An 18569-nucleotide genomic window follows, 5' to 3' on the forward strand; every position below is an offset into this window, starting at 1 on the left:
GGGGGGGGGGGGGGGGGGGGCTCTTCGTCGAGGTAAATAGGGTATGAACAACAAACAAGAAGGAAGGCAAAAATACTTAGAAGATTACAGAGGTAAAACTACAGAGAGATTACACAGGTGATTACAGAGGTAAACACGTGCACACCCGCAAATATTTGTGATACAGTGCGCGCTGCTAAATGCATTTTATGCCTAAATCTGACCCCCTCGGCAGCGCACATCGACTAGATTCTTATGCTCACTTCAGTGCGCTGTCTGAAGTTTAAATCACATTCCACTGTTTTCAAAAACTCTCAGAAACGCGCTCATTGCCTCGTTGTGCTAGCCGCCACTAGATGTCGACGCTTTACCGCGCCTTAGACCTCACCCTAAGAGTTCTTTATGGTAGCTTCAGCCCACCGTTACTCTTGCAGGTGGCGTCCTCTCACCCTGACGAAAGACAACTCGCCTGCGAGTTTCCCCGAGGCGCCCCGCTTGAACTTCTCCGGCGCGATGTTTTCTGGGGGTTCTGCAATTGCTGGCATGTCGTGTAAGGCAACCGCTTGATTCAACTACACCACCACCACCACGAAAACCACCACCACCTAGTCGTTCTGGAATATGCTATTGTTTCATCGATGTCTTTGAGGCTGAGACTCCGCTGAGTTGCGTTGAAAACGAGACGGGGTCCCTTCATTTAAGAATGGTGAGATGGAAGACAGACCGCGAAGCTGCTGTTTTCACTGCTACGCGTCGAAGCATAGGCGGAGACTACGGGGGGGCTCGGGGGCCCGAGCCCTCTTCGGTGTTTCTCGGATGGGGGCTCTGTCCATCCGGCGATGCTGATCCCTGCACCCTCCCCTCCCCCCCCCCCCCCCCACACACACACACACGCACACTACACTCCGAAGTGCCGTTACCAATGCCATTACCAGTTGACATTTCTTACCCCCCCAAGTGCAGGAAGCACAAAATACCTCAACATAAATACCCAAGAAAGTGGTGGTGAAACAGCCCCGCTGGTAGCGTAGCAGTCATCGCACCAGCCTGGTATTTTCGAGGTCGCGGGTTCGGATCCCACCCGGCGGGCACTTTTTCACCACTTTCTTTCTGACTCAAAAAATTCTTCATCAGTTTCCATGACCTACCGAATTCCCCCCTTTGCTTTCCGAGGTTTTCTTGACTGGCAACCCTTATTCTGTCTGTATATATATATATATATATATATATATATATATATATATATATATATATATATATATATATATATATATATATATATATATATATATATAATACCCGTAACCCATCTCTGTCTCTAAGTCGACGCGTGCCAAGCTGTGTCCATATTTATCAACTGCGAGCACTGTATAGAAAGTTGACAAAAGGAATTGGGACCTGGATATGATGCACGAAACGAGGGTAAACTGTGCGAATACAGCGACGGAAAAAATACAACACCATTGTTTACAGATGAATGAATTAGTGGACAATATCTTCAGTGAGAAGGGGCCTCGTTTATATTGTTCTTCGCTTCTTTTAACAGTTGAAGACACCGAGAATCGTTCCTGGGGTTCGTAGACAGAGAAATCTATAAGTTCGACATCTAAACGTTTCCTTCTCACCTCGTTTTAATATTACTCTTTAATTTCTTTTTCACACCTTGCCTTTCTCTCAGGTTCTAAATCCACGGACTTGGGTCCTCCAGCACCCGCTGTTCCATCACGCTACCACGACATCCCCACCATTATTGCAAGATTTCCGTTACCCTGCCCCAACGCCACCCTCAGCTAACCAAGGAGGAAGAACTAAGAGAATACCATTTCAGTGGATTCCCGGGCACATTTGAATAAGTGGAAATTCACGAGCTGACGAACTGGCAGCAACCGCTCATTCAACTATTCTCGCTCTCAACAAGTCCGCCTAAGACAGCTAATGACACTTACGAACCTTTCCCCTGCAAAACGACAACCGTATTTTCATTCGTCACCTAACAAAGGCATGTGTAACCCCTGTGAAACTCCGGACACCACTAAACACATTATTTGGACATGCCCTCGATTTCAAACTGAAAGATAGATTCTCCTAGACACGACCTTACGACCAAATTCCTTAACTCTTTCGCTACCGCAGAAAATTGACCAATTTTGGGGGGTCCAAGAAAACATTTTTTTTTCTGCTAAAAAATTATTTAGGCACTAATTGCAGGAGCACAAAATGCAGATTATTTAACGGCCTTTCCAATAACACCAGTTTTTTAAAGGTTTTCATATATCATAGTTGTGAAAAAAAATATCAAAATCAAAAGTTTTGTCAAGTTGTCGAAAAAAATGATAAAAAAGGAGTTGTGTATATCAAACCACCGGTAGTAGAAAAAAATTAGAATATACGTTTTGCAGGGAAACATTTCAAAAACACACCCTAAAAAAAATGTCGACTTGCGCGGAACAGTTTTTCAGATATAAAAAAAAAATGTTAGCACGCACGGTGCTCGTGTAATGCGGTGAAGCCCAACCTCTAATTCAAACTGTGCAATTTTGGGTGGTTCCTTGGAATAAATCTGGCGGTTTGACGTTATCAGAGGCACCAATTTGCCCCCACATAACGTAAAAACATCTTGTCAATGGCTGACTTTGCATTTACAGCCAGCACAATATTTGGGACAAGCACGCGATGCAGAAAAAAACATGCATGAAGTTGAAAACGGAACTACGTGGCTGATGTTTGTTGTCGTTCACGGTCAGTTATCTCTCAAAACATAAAGCTGAGCTTTATTATCATCTTCTTACTCGCAATTGTAGCCTTGCTCGCAAAAATGAGGTACGATGAGCTAGAATCGTCCCCTGCGATCTTTGGCCGAGTAGCAGTCGCGCGCTAAAAAAGATCAGCACAACGAGCCTCCTCTATTGCAGCGCCACCTAACATTTTTCAAATGAAACAGTACAAAAACTTATCAGAGACTCCGTCCGAATAGACAGTTCAACTAAGCAGCAACATTAGACACCCGGATATACCCTCGCATGAAAACGAAACTAGAAGGCGAACAGCTGGCAGTGTAAGGCCGGTTTGAAGCGCTGTCCTCGGCGGAACAGATATCTGGCGACTGGGTGTGACCTTTTGACTTGCATCTGAAGTTCTTATCGCAGAAATCGGGTTAGGGTGGGGGGAAATGAGGAGCGGCGTGCTTTGTTCGAGGATCAGTCGCGGACGTTTCAGGCGCCATGGCAGTTAGCCTTGAAGTTGGGTAACTGCGTAGTTGCGCTAAATATGAATTTCGCGATGCAGAAACGAAACCGAAACTGTTGTAAACTGTTTGGGAATGGTCCTGGGGTAAGTAGAACTACCAGAGTACTTAGGACAACTTGCGCAAAGGCAATAAAACTGCCTAAAATCATAAAGTAGCTTTGCAACCAGGCACTGCTTGACATTTTCAGCCGATTTCTGGGATTATTACTGTCAGAGCGTGAACCTGACGATTGAAAATCGTTTGCTAGTTCCCCATTCACGCCCTGATAGCAAAAAACAAGCGCTGGTGCAGAGTAATTACGAGTTGCACGCATTCTTCGTTGGTAGCCTTGAGGCGCGATGACCACGCCCCTTTTCCACAATCAGGTGATTCAAAAGCGCGTCAAAAATCACGTTTCCGTTGCAAAAATGAAAACAAAACTGATTTTGAAAGGCCATTTTCTGATCTAACTCCGAACAGCTTTACTTGTTCGAGAAACGCCTGGAACGCTATGAAAAGGCGCTCCCAAAAGTATCGATCAAATTGATCGATTTTGATAGGCGCGGTAGCGAAAGAGTTAAAGGGGTCCTGAAATGCCTTCCGCCGATGCATGGATGTACATGTAACCAAATAAAGCAATGTATTAGCAATCTCCTCCTGCAAGAATTTTGTTAAAGCGATGAGTATTAGCTGAGAAATCGTAAATCAAAAACCGCGAATTATCGTCGCGCCGTATTTCCTCCTCCTTTCAACTGTTTCTTCGCTGTTGGCCTCCCCTCCCATGATGCTCCGCTCCTCAGCGGTGACGTACTTCCGCTATTGCGCTCCCACAGACTGCCGTCTGCTACGGGCCAGCTCTTTCGGCTTTTTCATCTCTGTAGACACCATGGACACAGGCTGGAAAAGCGAACGAATGACCTGGCCGCATGTGTGCGGCCTGGCCTTGCCCTTTCGCGGTTGACGTAGCTGCAGTTGGTATCGGCGGCGAACTCGCAGCCGCGTGGGGAGAATCGTGCGCTCGTTCCCTTTGGTGCACCGCGCACTGTTTATCCAAAAAGCGCGGTCTCAGATGTGGCCCCGCTGGTGCCGGGTGTTATTTTGCGGTGATTGTAATTCCTACTACCCGCGGCATGTGAAAAAAGACATTTTCAACCGACACAGAACCCGTGCACAAAACGCGCCGGATCGGATCGCTTTATCAGCGGCGATGAACGTGAAGGCGAAGAGCAAACCAACGCTGCACTCGATCAGCGAGAACCCGTGTTCTGACAAGCTGCACCCATGTGTTGCATTCAACACTGACGGGAAAGCGTGTTTGCACTTGTTTGGATAGTCGTAAAATGTCCAAACACTCCGGCACTCCGCTAGCAGATCAGCCGGCGAGACATTTCGGAAAACATTTGACAGATGGCGCCGTATGCATTAGTGTGTCGCTACGCAAAACTGATGAGACGCTCTACTAAAACTCCCATCGCGGTGTCACGTAGCGGGACGCAAAAATTTAGCGTTTAGCGTATGCAAAGGCCACAAACGCTGTACTAAAACTCTATTAGCAGCAAAATAGCGTGCGTATGTGAAACCGCTTGCGTTTACAAAGCTGCACGCCGAGCGCGTACGTTTCAAACTTAGTGACATCGTTTAAATACACTGGCAAGCACAGTGTAACGTAGTCAGATATCAACCGTATGTTCAGGCGACAAGCAAGAGCTTGTTTTATGTGGGGCGGAGATTGCGCATAAAGGCCCGTTCGCACTTGCGACGAAAGCGAGTGAGAGCGCCAGGAATTCCGTCGCTTTGTCGCGCGACGATCGTTTTTGTCGAATGGTCGGGACAAATTTCGGTTGCGCGACAGAATTCCCGTCGCTTTCGCTCGCTTTCGTCGCAAGCGGGAATGGAAAGTTCTGCCGCTGCCGTCTGCTACGCAGCTCGGAGGTAACCGCGCGATCTGCTCGGGCCGGATGAACGCGCACACTCCCGCACGGCAGCGCCCCAAGCGGCAGACGGCCGCGTACATCGCTCCCGGCGCCCGCCTGGAGCCCGCCCTCGGCACACTAGCCAGTATATATTTCAGGCACTATAATGGAGGAAAGATTTTTTGCTTCCGATGAACCTAGTTCTTTGCCCCTGTGTTTTTAAATACGGGAAGTGGTTAGCACGTCGTCCTCACGCAGCTCTGTATCGTCGTAGCATCGCTGATTGTCCGAACGAAGCTTGCAGCTAAGCCAATGCAGCGACAGAAGCTGTGTGTGTGTGTGTGTGCATCGCCTCCTGTGTGTTGTGGACGCGTTCGTTTCGCGATGAAATGCGACATTGTACTTCTGCGGGTGGATAGTGCTTCCCATGGTCTGGATTATCTTTCTCGAACGACGTACGACTCAACCTCGCATGGGGTATGTGCAGTGTGCCTGGCTAAAAGCCTTCTCGCTTGCGCGCCAGAGTTCTGACTTGCTGCTCGTCCCCGCAAACCGGGTGTGAGGTGAGTGCCGAATTTACGACGGGCAGGAGGAGGCAACTCATCGTCTGTCAATCGCGGTTCAGACTTGCAACGCATGTTGTGATGTTGCGTTCGTTCGAAACGCATCTCTGGATTGTTTTGAAGTTGAATAAAATGTACGCGTCAAACCCGGGCATTCGGCTCAGGGCGTTCGCTGCGATTGCACCAAAGAAGTGCCACGGGACTTTCTTTATGGTACGTACTCACGTAAGGTAAAATCCACGTCGTGTTATGGCCGTGTTGCATTCAATACAAACGGTTAAGCGTTTGTTTACACTTGTTTCGTTTGTCGTAAAATGTCAAAGCACTCCGGCACTCTGCTGGCAGATCAGCCGGCGAGCCGACGCTGAGCAGACGACTCATCTCTTTGCCGGAAGTGCGTGAAAAAGCCGCCCAATAGCAGGATGTCTAGCTCATGACGAACATCTGGGAATCGATGATGTAGACATGTGAAGATGGCGGCGTCCAAAAACACGAAGGAAAGGGTGAGAAAAAAGCGACAAACTTTGCAACAAAAGTGTGAGCTTTCCGCTGCGCGTAAAAGAGTAATACTTGGCACAGGTGACGTTGGCGACCCAATCTAGCGATTGCGCTAGTTCATTTAGTGTGCTCAAAATGCCTTTCAGGGCCCCTTTAAACTATCTCCTTCATCCCTCCTACCAACATAATTTAGCGAAGGCAGTGTGGGACACTCTCATGCATTTCATATCCCAACCCAGTATTTTTTCCTTGCTATTTCCCACCCATACCCGCCGTGAACCTTAACTTATCGCTACCCCTAAGGGGGTCTGATGCACTAGCAAGAGACCCTCGGGTGTTTTTTCTACATTTCAATGTACGTTAAAAAAATTCCACGTGAGCGCCATGCCAGAGCTGATATGAAAAATTATTTGAAAAAACTGAGGACACACATTACTTTGGAAATAAGGTTGACCGATAAATATCGTTATTCGCTGTACTAACAAGCAGACCCGTCCCTTGCATATTTGTGTGCGGTTATCTCGGTCGTTCGGTTGACACGTTATTACATCGCCTTCATCTTGACGTGGCCTATACCAATAAATTCGTTCATCGTATTCGATTTGGTGATAACACCTGCTGTGCTTGTGGACACCAAACTGAAGATGTGCATCAAGTCCTGCTTGAGTGCCCTCTATATGCGACCGAGCGGAAAAAAAAAAGTGACAAGCTTAGTCTGGTATCTCGGATACCCCCATCTTTGCATAAGCTGTTGGGTCTGTGGGACAATGGTCGCAACCAAACGAAAGCCTTCCTTGCCTTAAGGAATTTTTTTCAAGTGACGAAGATGTGCGAACACTGCTAAATGCGCGCACAATCCTCTGAAGGAGTGTGGAAACACAGAATGGTGTTATGTGCCTGTGTCGCATCATGGCCATTTTGTATTGTTTGTATACAGATGTATATCGGTTATGACTATATGCCCAGACTTTATGTTGTCCTAGCGACTATTTATAAAGCCACCGCCAACAGATATGACGGTTGGATATATTTTCTGCCCTTTCCTTTTTTTTGTTGAATCGCAATCGTCGCTCTGGAATCGCCCATCACGCTAACCTTGAAGCCTTAAATTTAGGCCTGCGTACTGGCGTGTTCAAATACCAGCGGTTAATACCAATGGCGCACATTTCTTATATTTGTAAGAAAACAGAAAAATCCCACAACAGGCACATAAATACTACCAATACCGTCGAATTAGATTATTTGGTCACCCTGAATAATTTGTTAGCTGTCACCCTATCGAATATGTTAGCCACACTTTTGTTAAAAGTGAGTTTTAGTTAACGCTCAGTCACTGCATTATTGCTCTGACCACTGCAATTCCTTTTGTGATAGCTATACCGGATCTGTGCATTACAATCAGTATGTCATCGTACCGCTTGACTCCCGGCCATCGTTCCGTGTGTACATTGCGGAATCTTATAACAGATTATACTGTACTGTTACAAAATGAAAGGGAAATTTGACGCGCGGAGCATGAGATTGGACTTTTTAGGTTGACGCTCTTTAATTCCTCTGCAGCAGTACTCCACTGCGGAACGAGTAGCAGTGGAAGTAATGTAGCGGGTTGGGCAGTCAGTACAAGTGCACCTTCGAAAAAAAAGCAGACTTGAAAGAGGCAAAAGTGCAGAACAAGCAGAAAAGATGATCGCTGGGCGAATGGGACAGCGTTAGGTACCGGCCTGCGTTTCTGCACGTGTCATCTGCTTTATTACTGTTTCTGCTTCCAAGACAAGGTCGAGGGATGTAGTTTCTTGCCAAGGGATTAAGTGCGCTCCTTAACACTTTTCCCTGACATATCTGTTGTTATTTGTATCTGCAAAAAAACGGAACTTGTCCACTGTACTCTCCTCAAAAATTGACCACGGAACTCACTTCCTTCGCATTCATGATACGTTTGGTTGTGAAAGGCAAGGCAAAGAAAAGTATAGAGCTATATCCACGTTTTGGTGCTTTTTACTTATTCGGTTTTACTTACTTTTTGCGTAATATTTTAAAATAACATGATTCGCCTTTTCCTTTTTGTTGTTTTTCGTGTAAACACAGTTTTTATTAAAAAACTGGCGCATTTGATGCCCCGTGCTATATCTCTGCTCCAAGGCGCAGCTTATGTTGCAGGCCGGCAGACTTATTTTAACCAGCGGGTGATATTAAACATGGATCAAAATCTCGATACGCGGACGTTCTCGATTTCCGTCTACTTCAGAAAAATGGTGGTGGGGAAGGGAAATCGAGGCCACTTGTGGTCAGCAGCGAACGGCTTAGCCACTGAGTAGTTGATGCGGTCACACTTGTCAAGTGTGTCGGACCTTTTAAACAAATTATGAAAAGCAAAAAGTTCGCACACATCGGGTGTGGGCTTTCGCTGTTGCGCAGTGGAGCACTCCTACAGCCTGATTGCTCCAATAAAGTCGCAGCTGGGGAAGGGCAAAGTCGTTTTATATCCCCTGCGAGCTGCCGAGAAGGACATTGCTTTTGGTCAGCTTGCACCACGCTCGCCCTTCTCGACGCAACAGACCATTGCTACATTGGTGCTCATTCATTTCCCCTGTTGTTACATAGAGCGTGATAATTTTCAATTATTTGGAGGGGAAAGTGCGCGAGCGGGTACGAAGTTGATTATACGTGAAAGAAAAAAAGGCCTGAATTGCATTGACTGTGCAATATCAACAACGGAGGGTCGAACCGTTTCGGCATGAACCGGTAACCGTTATTTCTTTGTCGGTTCAGTTCCGGTTTTCGGTTCGATTCGACATCGTGATATATATATATATATATATATATATATATATATATATATATATATATATATATATATATATATATATATAGGAAATCAGGCGCTCGTTGAAAATAACACAGAAATAAGAGTTGGCAGTCAAGAAAACCTCGGAAAGCAAAGGGGAGGATGTTGTAGGTCATTGAAACAGATAAAGAATTTGGAAAGATAGAAAATGGAGAAAAAATGCCCGCCAGGTGGGATCCGAACCCGCGACCTCCAGAATACCGGTCTGGAGCGATAACCACTACGCTACCGGCGGGGCGATTTCCCCCTCCACTTTCTGGGGTATTTATGTTTAGGAATTTTTTTCCTAAACATAAATTCCTAAACATAAAAAAAATTTATAACGAAAATACCTAAACATAAATATATATATATATATCCGTGGTGTGTGTGTGTGTCTGTGTGTGTGTTTACTATACATAGCAAGTGGTTACTGAGGGCGCATGCAATCTTTCAGCCGCCGCAGTTTCAATGTACCTATTCTAACCTTGTGGTTCATTAAGACAAGTATTGTACCTTTTGTATACTCCAATGCTTGGAGTAGCCAGCTCCTTTTGGGGTTGGAGCTAAACTCTCCAATAAATCATTATTTTTCTCTTTCTCAGAACTCTCAAAGGTTTTTGGTTAGTTGGTTGTCAAAACTTTCTTCCCACAGATTTAAAGCTGGCAGTTTCCATGCGTCCGCTGATAGAGAAACGCGCTAAAATTGACCCTGCTGCCAAACCATTTTTCTCCTTCAAAATTAGCTATGCGAAAATAGTTTGCTTTGAACTTTGTAACTCCAAAACGTTCACTTCTGATAGAACCGCGATGATCCGGAAAACTGCAACTGTGTTAGGATTTCGGACCAATATACGAGAATTTTCACTGGAAAAGTTCCGCTTCGTCTTCTTCCTTTCCCTGTTGAGTGACGTGGGTTGTAGTGGCTGACTCGTATGCCTGCAAAAAGTAAAAATATTTCTGTGCCTCTTTTTTTGTTGTCTGTCTCCATAATACGATGCTAATTAGCCCGACACCAAGCTTTTCTGAGTGGAACAAGTTGCGAATCTGAGTATCCTGATATATTGGCGTGAAAATTCCTACGACGCCTTGCGTTGTTGTTTATTAGATGAAGAAAAAGGATGAAAAAGACTTGAAATATTGACTTGACCTAAGCCAGATATTCTACGTAACCCAACCAAAAAAAAAAAACATATATATACTACGAGCTGCCGCATGCAGAAAATGTAATAAAATGTCCACAACGCCCACAGCGAACACGGAAACCCCATCCCAAGCACTGCCTCTGAAGCTACTCTGAACCCAGCGCTTATATAAACTACAACACTCAGAACTGACATCTCCGAGTACGAAGGGTTACTACAGCTATGAACGAATATAGGACAAGAGCGCAATGAGTCCGCTCCAAAAACAGCGGTCCAAAGAATCCGATTGCATTCAGAGCTGGCTGTGACGCGAACTACCACTTTGCATCCCGGACGAGGTTTTTAATTTCAGTGACGTTGCACAGATCCACATTTACCCCGCTCTCCGAAACAAAGCATTCAGTTTACAGAGCAATAAAGGGAAGCTTTAAGATTAGTTTTCTTTAGAAGCCCAAAAGTGCCTTAGCCTTTGTTTCTCATAAGCGGACGAAGGATTAGGTAGCTTTTCTGATTGATTGATTGTAGGGTTTAAGCGTCGACGCAACGCAGGCGATGGGGCGCGCCGAAGTGGAGGGCTGCGGATTAATCTTGACCTCCTGGGGATCTTTAACGTGCGCCGAAATCTCGTACACACGGGTGTTTTTGCTTTTCACCTCCATCAGAAAAGCGGCCGCCGAGGTGGAGAATCGAACCCGCGTCCTCGTGCTCAGCAGCACAACGCAGGTACCTTTTCTACATTGAATGGGCGTCCCTCCGAATGTCCAAACTACGGCGATGTTCGCACGGCGAGTTGCATTCAAATAAGTGAAGTAGAACGTGGCCGATCGGCGGCATTTAGAGATCCACAAAGTGTGGTGATTATGTTTTACGGGCACAATAGAGGCGCAAACGTAACATCAAAATGTAGTCGGTGCAGAAAGGAATCTCCTTGCTGGTCTATTGGTAATTTATTGAGAGCTCTAGTACGGGCTGAACCCTGCTCGGGAACAATGCGTTTCTTCCGTTGTCGAACCCGCTGATTCCACTCAGCTGTTCAAAATTTGGACTTTAACGCACCGAAGGTACATATGGGCCATGAGGCACGCCATAGTGGAGGGCTCCCTCGGATTAATTTGGCCACCTGCAGATCTTTAACATCCGCCGAAATCTGAACACACAGGCGTTTTTGCTGGTCGCCTCTATCTGAAAAGCACCCACAGCAGTGGGGATCGAACCCACGTCCTTGGGCTCAGCAGCACAACGCCGTAGCCACTGAGCCACCGCGGCGGGTCGCGCTCAGCTGCTGCCGATGTTTGTTTGTGAAAGATGTGCTGCAATGCAAAGTTGAAAGCCTGGTCGACTATTCGAATGTGCGGGAAAGAAAGAGCAGTTGTCGAAGTATAGATTCCGCAAAGATCCATCCTTGAAGATTGGGCGGAGACTTCGCGCCAACAGTGTACACGTGCGCCGACGCGCCAATTACGCGGCAACGGCCCATGCCATTGGCGTGTAGCGCGCAAAGCTAAGTACAGTGCTTTCAGTGGATACATATTGTAACAAGATGTTGTGCTATGTGCCATGAGGCAAACCTATCGGTTTGGGTATTGTCCACGAAGCTGCGCCGAAAGGAAGACGTATACTCGGGTACAACTTAAGAACGGCAATGAAGTTGCCGCTGTGCGTCATCACCGTAGCCGGATGTTACTCCGCGCGGTGCGAGTACTGCGTTACTGGGTATATTTTGAACATGGCACGAGCCGTTCCCGTGATGTTTTGTACTTAATATGCTTATAAACGACCGCAGTGACGACAAGCAGCCTACGTGAGAAAAGGCAGGCAATATCACACATTCGTAGCATTCTCCTCTCAAAACGCTACGCCCGTTGACATCTCAGTCCGTCGCTTGGGCGGAGTGATACCGTATATGAGCTATTGCCGTTCTTAACTTGTTTCCCAGTAGTCTCTTAGCCTAAAATGAAGAAGACGACGACGATGCTCATATTCGGACTGGGCTAGCGCGCGTGTCGCTGGTTGTGCCTGTGCCAGCAGTCGACCAGTTTACTGTGTGCATAACGCAATTTAACATTCATACTGTTTTCCCGTAACAATACATAATTCGCTGGCATTGTCATCAATGGCAAGGTGAATATAGAGGAACCGCAAATGCCGCAGAACGTGAGTCAATCCTGGATTCAAAAACTTGTCAGCAATGATGACATGCCCTTACACTGAAGGTAGTAACTGGTCTTTGCATAGTTATCCGTGACACGGACAAGGTGGTGCGATTTTTTTACAGCGTTTAGAATTTTCTATAGTCTTTAGAAAACACGTAGAGCCCCTTCAATACTGTGAAGATGAAAGAACAGCGAAGGTTTATTGCTGGATAACTATATTGTGTCATGCATGGTGACTTACTACACCGTGACCGAATAAATAATTCACATACGCTCCTTGGAATTTCTTCTAAATTAATTCCCGTATAATTTGTTTTGGGATATTCTCGATAAAATAAGAGTGACAGCAGCTTCCTGTAGCCGCATACGCTCTCCGTAGACGGCTGCGTAGCTGACAACAGAAAGAAATTATGTAACGTTTACAACTTTACTGTGAAATAACTATGACAAGTAAACGAAACTCGGCGTAACCATAGAGTCGTCCTAACGGACAATTTCAGCGAGATTTTTTTCGGCGATATTTACATTAGGCGGAGAGCTACAGAGCATTTAACACTATCTCCGGAGCGAGTGCATGCAATTCTTTGTCGACGCTAACCGATATACACCATTTTCCATAAGCAGCCGGGAGAGGAGGAAAATACTCTCAAACCAGTTCTCTAGGCGGCCGACCAGCGTTGCCTGAGCGCGCTGGGCTGCTAACATCGCTCGGCGCGGTGTGCTCCGCTGCGTAGTTCAGGAGTATTTCGCACCGTGTGCTTAGTTTTTGCGGAACTTTCAACTGTTTTAGCCAATGCTGCGATGCCGTTCAAGGCGCAAACGTCGCTTGGTCAGCACTGCGCGGTGGTATGGTTATTGAACAACCAGAGAAAGCGAGAAACAGTCGCTGACAGCACGCATGTGCACGACACTGCCTGGAGAAAATGCAGTGCGGTTGCGGCGTGTTTTTGCGGCATCGCTTCCCAACGCACACCGAGTTGAGATATCGGTGGATTCCGTTGATAAATCGCAACGACTTTGTACCAACGACCAACTCCAGGGTTTGTTGGGTGCACTTGGACGGCAAGCAGACGGAGCAAAACCCATTTATCACACGCAAAGCTGCGACATGGAACGGAACCCCCTGAAATGTTAGAAGCAACTTTATCCTTTACAATACAGCATTGATTGGTTGGTTGGTTGATTGATTGATTAATTCATTATGGTGATTAACGCCCGACGCTTCATGCGTGATGAGGCGCGCCGTATACGAGGGCTGCGGGTTAATTTTGACCACTTGGGGATCTTTCACGAGCGCCGATACAATACAACACTACAATAACTTATGGTTCCTTGTAGTCAATTTAAAATACCATATATTGTTTGGTCATTACAGCCGATTGGCATTAAACAATCCCCTTTTCATCTAATCTAACCTTTAAAATCACGGCGTTTTGTTTACTTTTTTCAGGCCAACGCATTACACTGCCAAACGATATTAAAGGGTAACTTTCTCCATCGCACACTGCTGGTCGATAGCAGGATAAGCAGGCAGCCAAATGTGGAAACGCAGCTCGAGATACGCGTGAACGCTGCATTTGGAAAATAGCTCAACCTGTTCACAACGCCGTCAAAGGAAAAGCTTTTAATCCTTTTGCGTTGCCACGGAATCTAAAGTATTACAATTACAGAACAGTTACTGCTGGTGGCGTAAAGCATTTGTGGTGCAAGCAGCGGTTTCACAAAGGTGGGCTCCGAGCGAAAGTCCACATGCGCTGCGCAGAGTTAGGTAAATCATGATCGTGATCATGATATGAACTCGCCCGAACGTCAACCCTTTTGCTCAACCTTCCAATAGTAATTTGACTGGTTGTGCGGTCGTGTTATTTTTCCGCCCGTGTAATTTTGTTTCGTTAGTAACCGTCATAAGTCTAGTTAAGAAAGATTATATTGCATTGCAATGTCAACAGCGTAGCAATCGCCTCGTCGAAAGTCCATCGCGAGCACGGATCACCGTGACCCACATATGCTGTGCGCGCTCCGCATTCGACGTCCGCGCTTCCGTAAACATGACTAATCGGTGAGCATAACAAGCACGGTGGCATTGAAAGCACATATTTACTCCCCGATATCGATTTCTATGTCAGTCGGTGCCGTATGCTTCGCGGAACTGCGGAGCACCACCGGCACCACCACCACACTGCTACTGCTGCTCGCAACAGCCGGGGTCGGAATTTCCCGCTCTGGCAGCAAATTAGGACCTAAAATCCGTCCGCAGATGATGAAAACAAAACAGAACACACACACACAAGCACTGCAACCTGCTGCAACCGCCAACTTAACGCCAAACCACTAAGGTTCACTCGGTAATGCACGGATACCGAGCAGACGCACGCAAAGAACGGCGCACTTAACAGCCCAGCGCGGAGGTTTCGGCGGTCGCTTCATAGACGGCGCTAGCGTCTGGTCAGAAAAAGCAAATGGCGGCGCCCACCTCTAGCAAGGAAAATGGTGTATAGGCGCACGCAATTTCGGTCAGCACGCAGCGCAAGACAGCTTCGCTGTTAAAAAAAAATTTGCAGGGCACTTGACTTCGTAAAACATTGACACCATGCAGCCTCTGAAGCTTCAGTTATCACTGTGCCCCACGTGCGCTGCGCGCGAGACTACCGAGCACTTGTTGTGTATATGCCCGCGATTTTCCGCTGCGCGAGTTACAGCGGCGAGCTGCCTGTCTCGTGTTCGACGCGGAGCAAGCCTTCAGTTGTGTCACTTTCTTGGACCCTGGGACAACAACAATGACTCGTATTTAGGGACAAAAATTCCTCTGCTTTTTTTGTGCGAGATTCAGGACTAGACAAAACTCTGTAATTCTTCCATTGTGCGCATGGCTACGTCTGTACGCGTTTGCGTCGTCGTGTACGCTTTGACTCCTTTTTCTTGTTAGCTAGCGCTCTGCGCTTCCTGGGCTCCATTCGCTCAATTTTTATTTTATTTTCCTTAACTTTAGTTTCAGGTTTTTTTCCTTGCACTACATTGCGTGCCATTTTTATTTACCTTTTGTTTTCTCTCTATTGCTGCTTTCCCGATCTCTCACATTCACTTCACTGCATTGTAATCATCCCCATCTGGCGTAGCAAGCACTGCCGCTAGCAGAGCTGACCTCTCCAGCCCACATTAAAGAGTTCTCTCTTTCTCTCTCTCTCCACAAAAAGTTGGATAAGCAACAGGCAAGTCCAAAACATTGAGCTAGTAGACTGTGAAGCCTGCGTTTATTTATGCAAAACAGGAAAGACTAGTCACAGAGTTTCTTAGTAAGCATACTAGAGAGGAAACTGAACCTGGGAGTCCATGTCGTCGTGGGGGGTTATGGGAAGACCCACGCTTTTGGCTTGGGCTTGGCATGACAATTGGATTCTTAAGGGGTTTTTGGGATTTACTTTTTCCACTACGCGTTAGCACATCTACGAGCTACGAGAAAGGCGAAATCTTTCCTGTTCTGTGGTAGCCGTGTTCGGTGAAAAGGCAGGCAGTGCGTGATCGTACCTGACGCTGGTCATGCCGCAGTCGAAGGACGTATGCCTGAGCGGGTAATATGCCGCCGCGAAAGTTGTAGCTGACGAAACAAAGAAACAAAACGTACTTGAGCTATTTTGAACGTACTTGAACGATGCCCAGTGCTTAGCACTTTCGGCGTCGTTCACGGCGTGGAGATGCGTGATTTTTTTCCGCGACTGTTTAACGCCAGGTTCTTTTTTTGTTCAAGTATGAACCAACTCGCTGAGCAACAAGTTTAGTTAAACTGTAGCTGACGGTCGGTGCACCGGTTCACCACGAAGACGGCGTTTTCATAGGCACGCTCATCAAAAAGCTTTCCAAACTCTTCAAAGAACTTATTATATGAAATAATGATAAAGTTAATAAAATAAGAGTCTCTAATGAGTTTCCCCCAAATATTAACATTGTTGTTAACTACCACCTTGGCTTGCAGAAAAGTAAGCGCAACCGTTCCTGAAAAAAATACGCTTTATTTCCTTTTTCATTAGATTTGAAAAGCCTGTTGTATTTTCCACTTTTATAATAACACACCACTTTTTGCATTTTTTCTGGCACTGTGTTTGAATATACGGCCACTAAAGCGTTTAAATCCAAGCCAATGATGGAACTAAGGCGAGAGCATAATGTAATGGCGGTTCATGACTACACAGACGGCCCTGATGTGAGCCGCATAGACACTCGCCAGATTACTCTCTAGTGTATATTGTAAGAAACTCTATGGGGATACTGTGACTAAATAGAGCAGTTCATGTGCAAGACGTCGAGCGCATGCCTCAGGCTAGGCAGGACCCAGCATATGCCGCTAGAGAAGCCGAGCGTAGTGTCAGTAGATAAGGTATTAGAGTGCCGCCACTGAGACAGGCAAGTAAGCAACGGCGGCTATTTTAGCGTTTATCGGTGTTGCGAGATTGACGCATCTATGGCCTCGCCATTAATTTTGACCGGGTCGCTTAACAACATAACCGAAGATGCACCAAAGCGGCATCTCCGGACTCGCTTCTGCTGCTTAAATGCAGTTACACGCGTTATCTTTGATTCGCATTCGGAACGACTTCAGTAGCCCGAAGCCGCAGAGTAGGGAGGGCAAGCTAAGCCTACCCGAGTTGATCGACTAAAACGCATCAACAACAAAATTGCGGCGCCCATGAACCGTCGCAGTGTAAACAAATGTCACGCAATGCGAACTGACCAATGATCATGGCTGCGGCCCTGAACAATAGGAGAAAAGAGTGCCGATACTCTGTTCCCTTATCTAGGGACACTAACCGAGCGCAAGCGACAAGCCCGCTGAGACAAGCAGAAACACTTAATACCCTCCCCGCCACCATTTGTTGTAGTTTGCAACACTGGACATCGCCTTTCGCAGGGCGAAGTGTCGACCAAATTTTAACACGGAAGTGTTTTATTCCAGGGTACCCAAACATTTCAGTGATGTCATATCCGGCACGGAAGTGACGCCAGTACAACGAAGCAAGTGGCCTGTAAAGGGTGCAGCCCTGCACACAGAGTCTTCTTGCGGGGAAGCAGCCTTTAGTGCAAAAGAGTACGTTATAGTTTAAAGTTGTTCGTTTTCGGGTCTTATATTTTAACGCGAAAGTGTATTATGCCGGGATACACCAAGATTTCACTGACGTCATAACCCTCACAGAAATGACGCCAGTACACCTTCGCCGAAGCGACCCGCCAGCAGGACGCCGCTCGCCAAGCACACCCACAAGACAGCCGCCGACCCGCAAATCATGCTCAGCTGCCGATTTCGCTCCACATTTCCCTTTCGTGTTTTACCGATTCCTTTGAGAAAGATAACAACCACAGTTTTTCCTCTCTGTCTCTGCCGCCGTAATCAAAGTCCGACGACACTTTACCACATCTTATGAGCCGTGTATGAGGGGGACTTGATGCGCGATTAAATGCTGCAGGGTGCTTGTACGAGTGGGCTTGATGACATCGCAGCGACTGGTAGTTGGCAAAGCTGCCGTGAGTCTCTGATAGCAGCTACACTGTAAAATGAAATCACTGTTAAGCACTGTAAACACCCTTACAGCCTAGGAAAAAAAGACCAAGGAGAAGGCCATGTACGGTGCTTTGTCGTTTATGACATCCTTACACCCTAAGAAAAGCACAAGAATACACGCTTTTAAAGGGTGTTTAGTAGGTAATTACACCTTTCCAAAATATGTTTTCCCCTGTTTTTTGATAGGGTGTAATGGTGTTAGTTTTAAATAGCTTACACCCTAACAAAAGCACCATAATACACGCTTTTAACGGGTGTTTATCGCTAATTACACCTTTCCAAAAGAAGTTTTCCCCTGTTTTTTGATAGGGTGTAATGGTGTTAGTTTTAAATACCTTACACCCTAACAAAAGCACCATAATACACGCTTTTAACGGGTGTTTAATCGCTAATTACACCTTTCCAAAAGAAGTTTTCCCCTGTTTTTTGATAGGGTGTAATGGTGTTAGTTTTAAATAGCTTACACCCTAACAAAAGCACCATAATACACGCTTTTAACGGGTGTTTAATCGCTAATTACACCTTTCCAAAAGAAGTTTTCCCCTGTTTTTTCATAGGGTGTAATGGTGTTAGTTTTAAATAGCTTACACCCTAACAAAAGCACCAGAATACACGCTTTTAACGGGTGTTTATCACTAATTACACCTTTCCAAAAGAAGTTTTCCCCTGTTTTTTGATAGGGTGTAATGGTGTTAGTTTTAAATACCTTACACCCTA

This window comes from Haemaphysalis longicornis, unplaced genomic scaffold (assembly GCF_048455015.1).
Source record: "Haemaphysalis longicornis isolate Haplotype H1 unplaced genomic scaffold, Haemaphysalis longicornis Haplotype H1 scaffold_5, whole genome shotgun sequence".
Lineage (NCBI taxonomy): Eukaryota > Metazoa > Arthropoda > Arachnida > Ixodida > Ixodidae > Haemaphysalis > Haemaphysalis longicornis.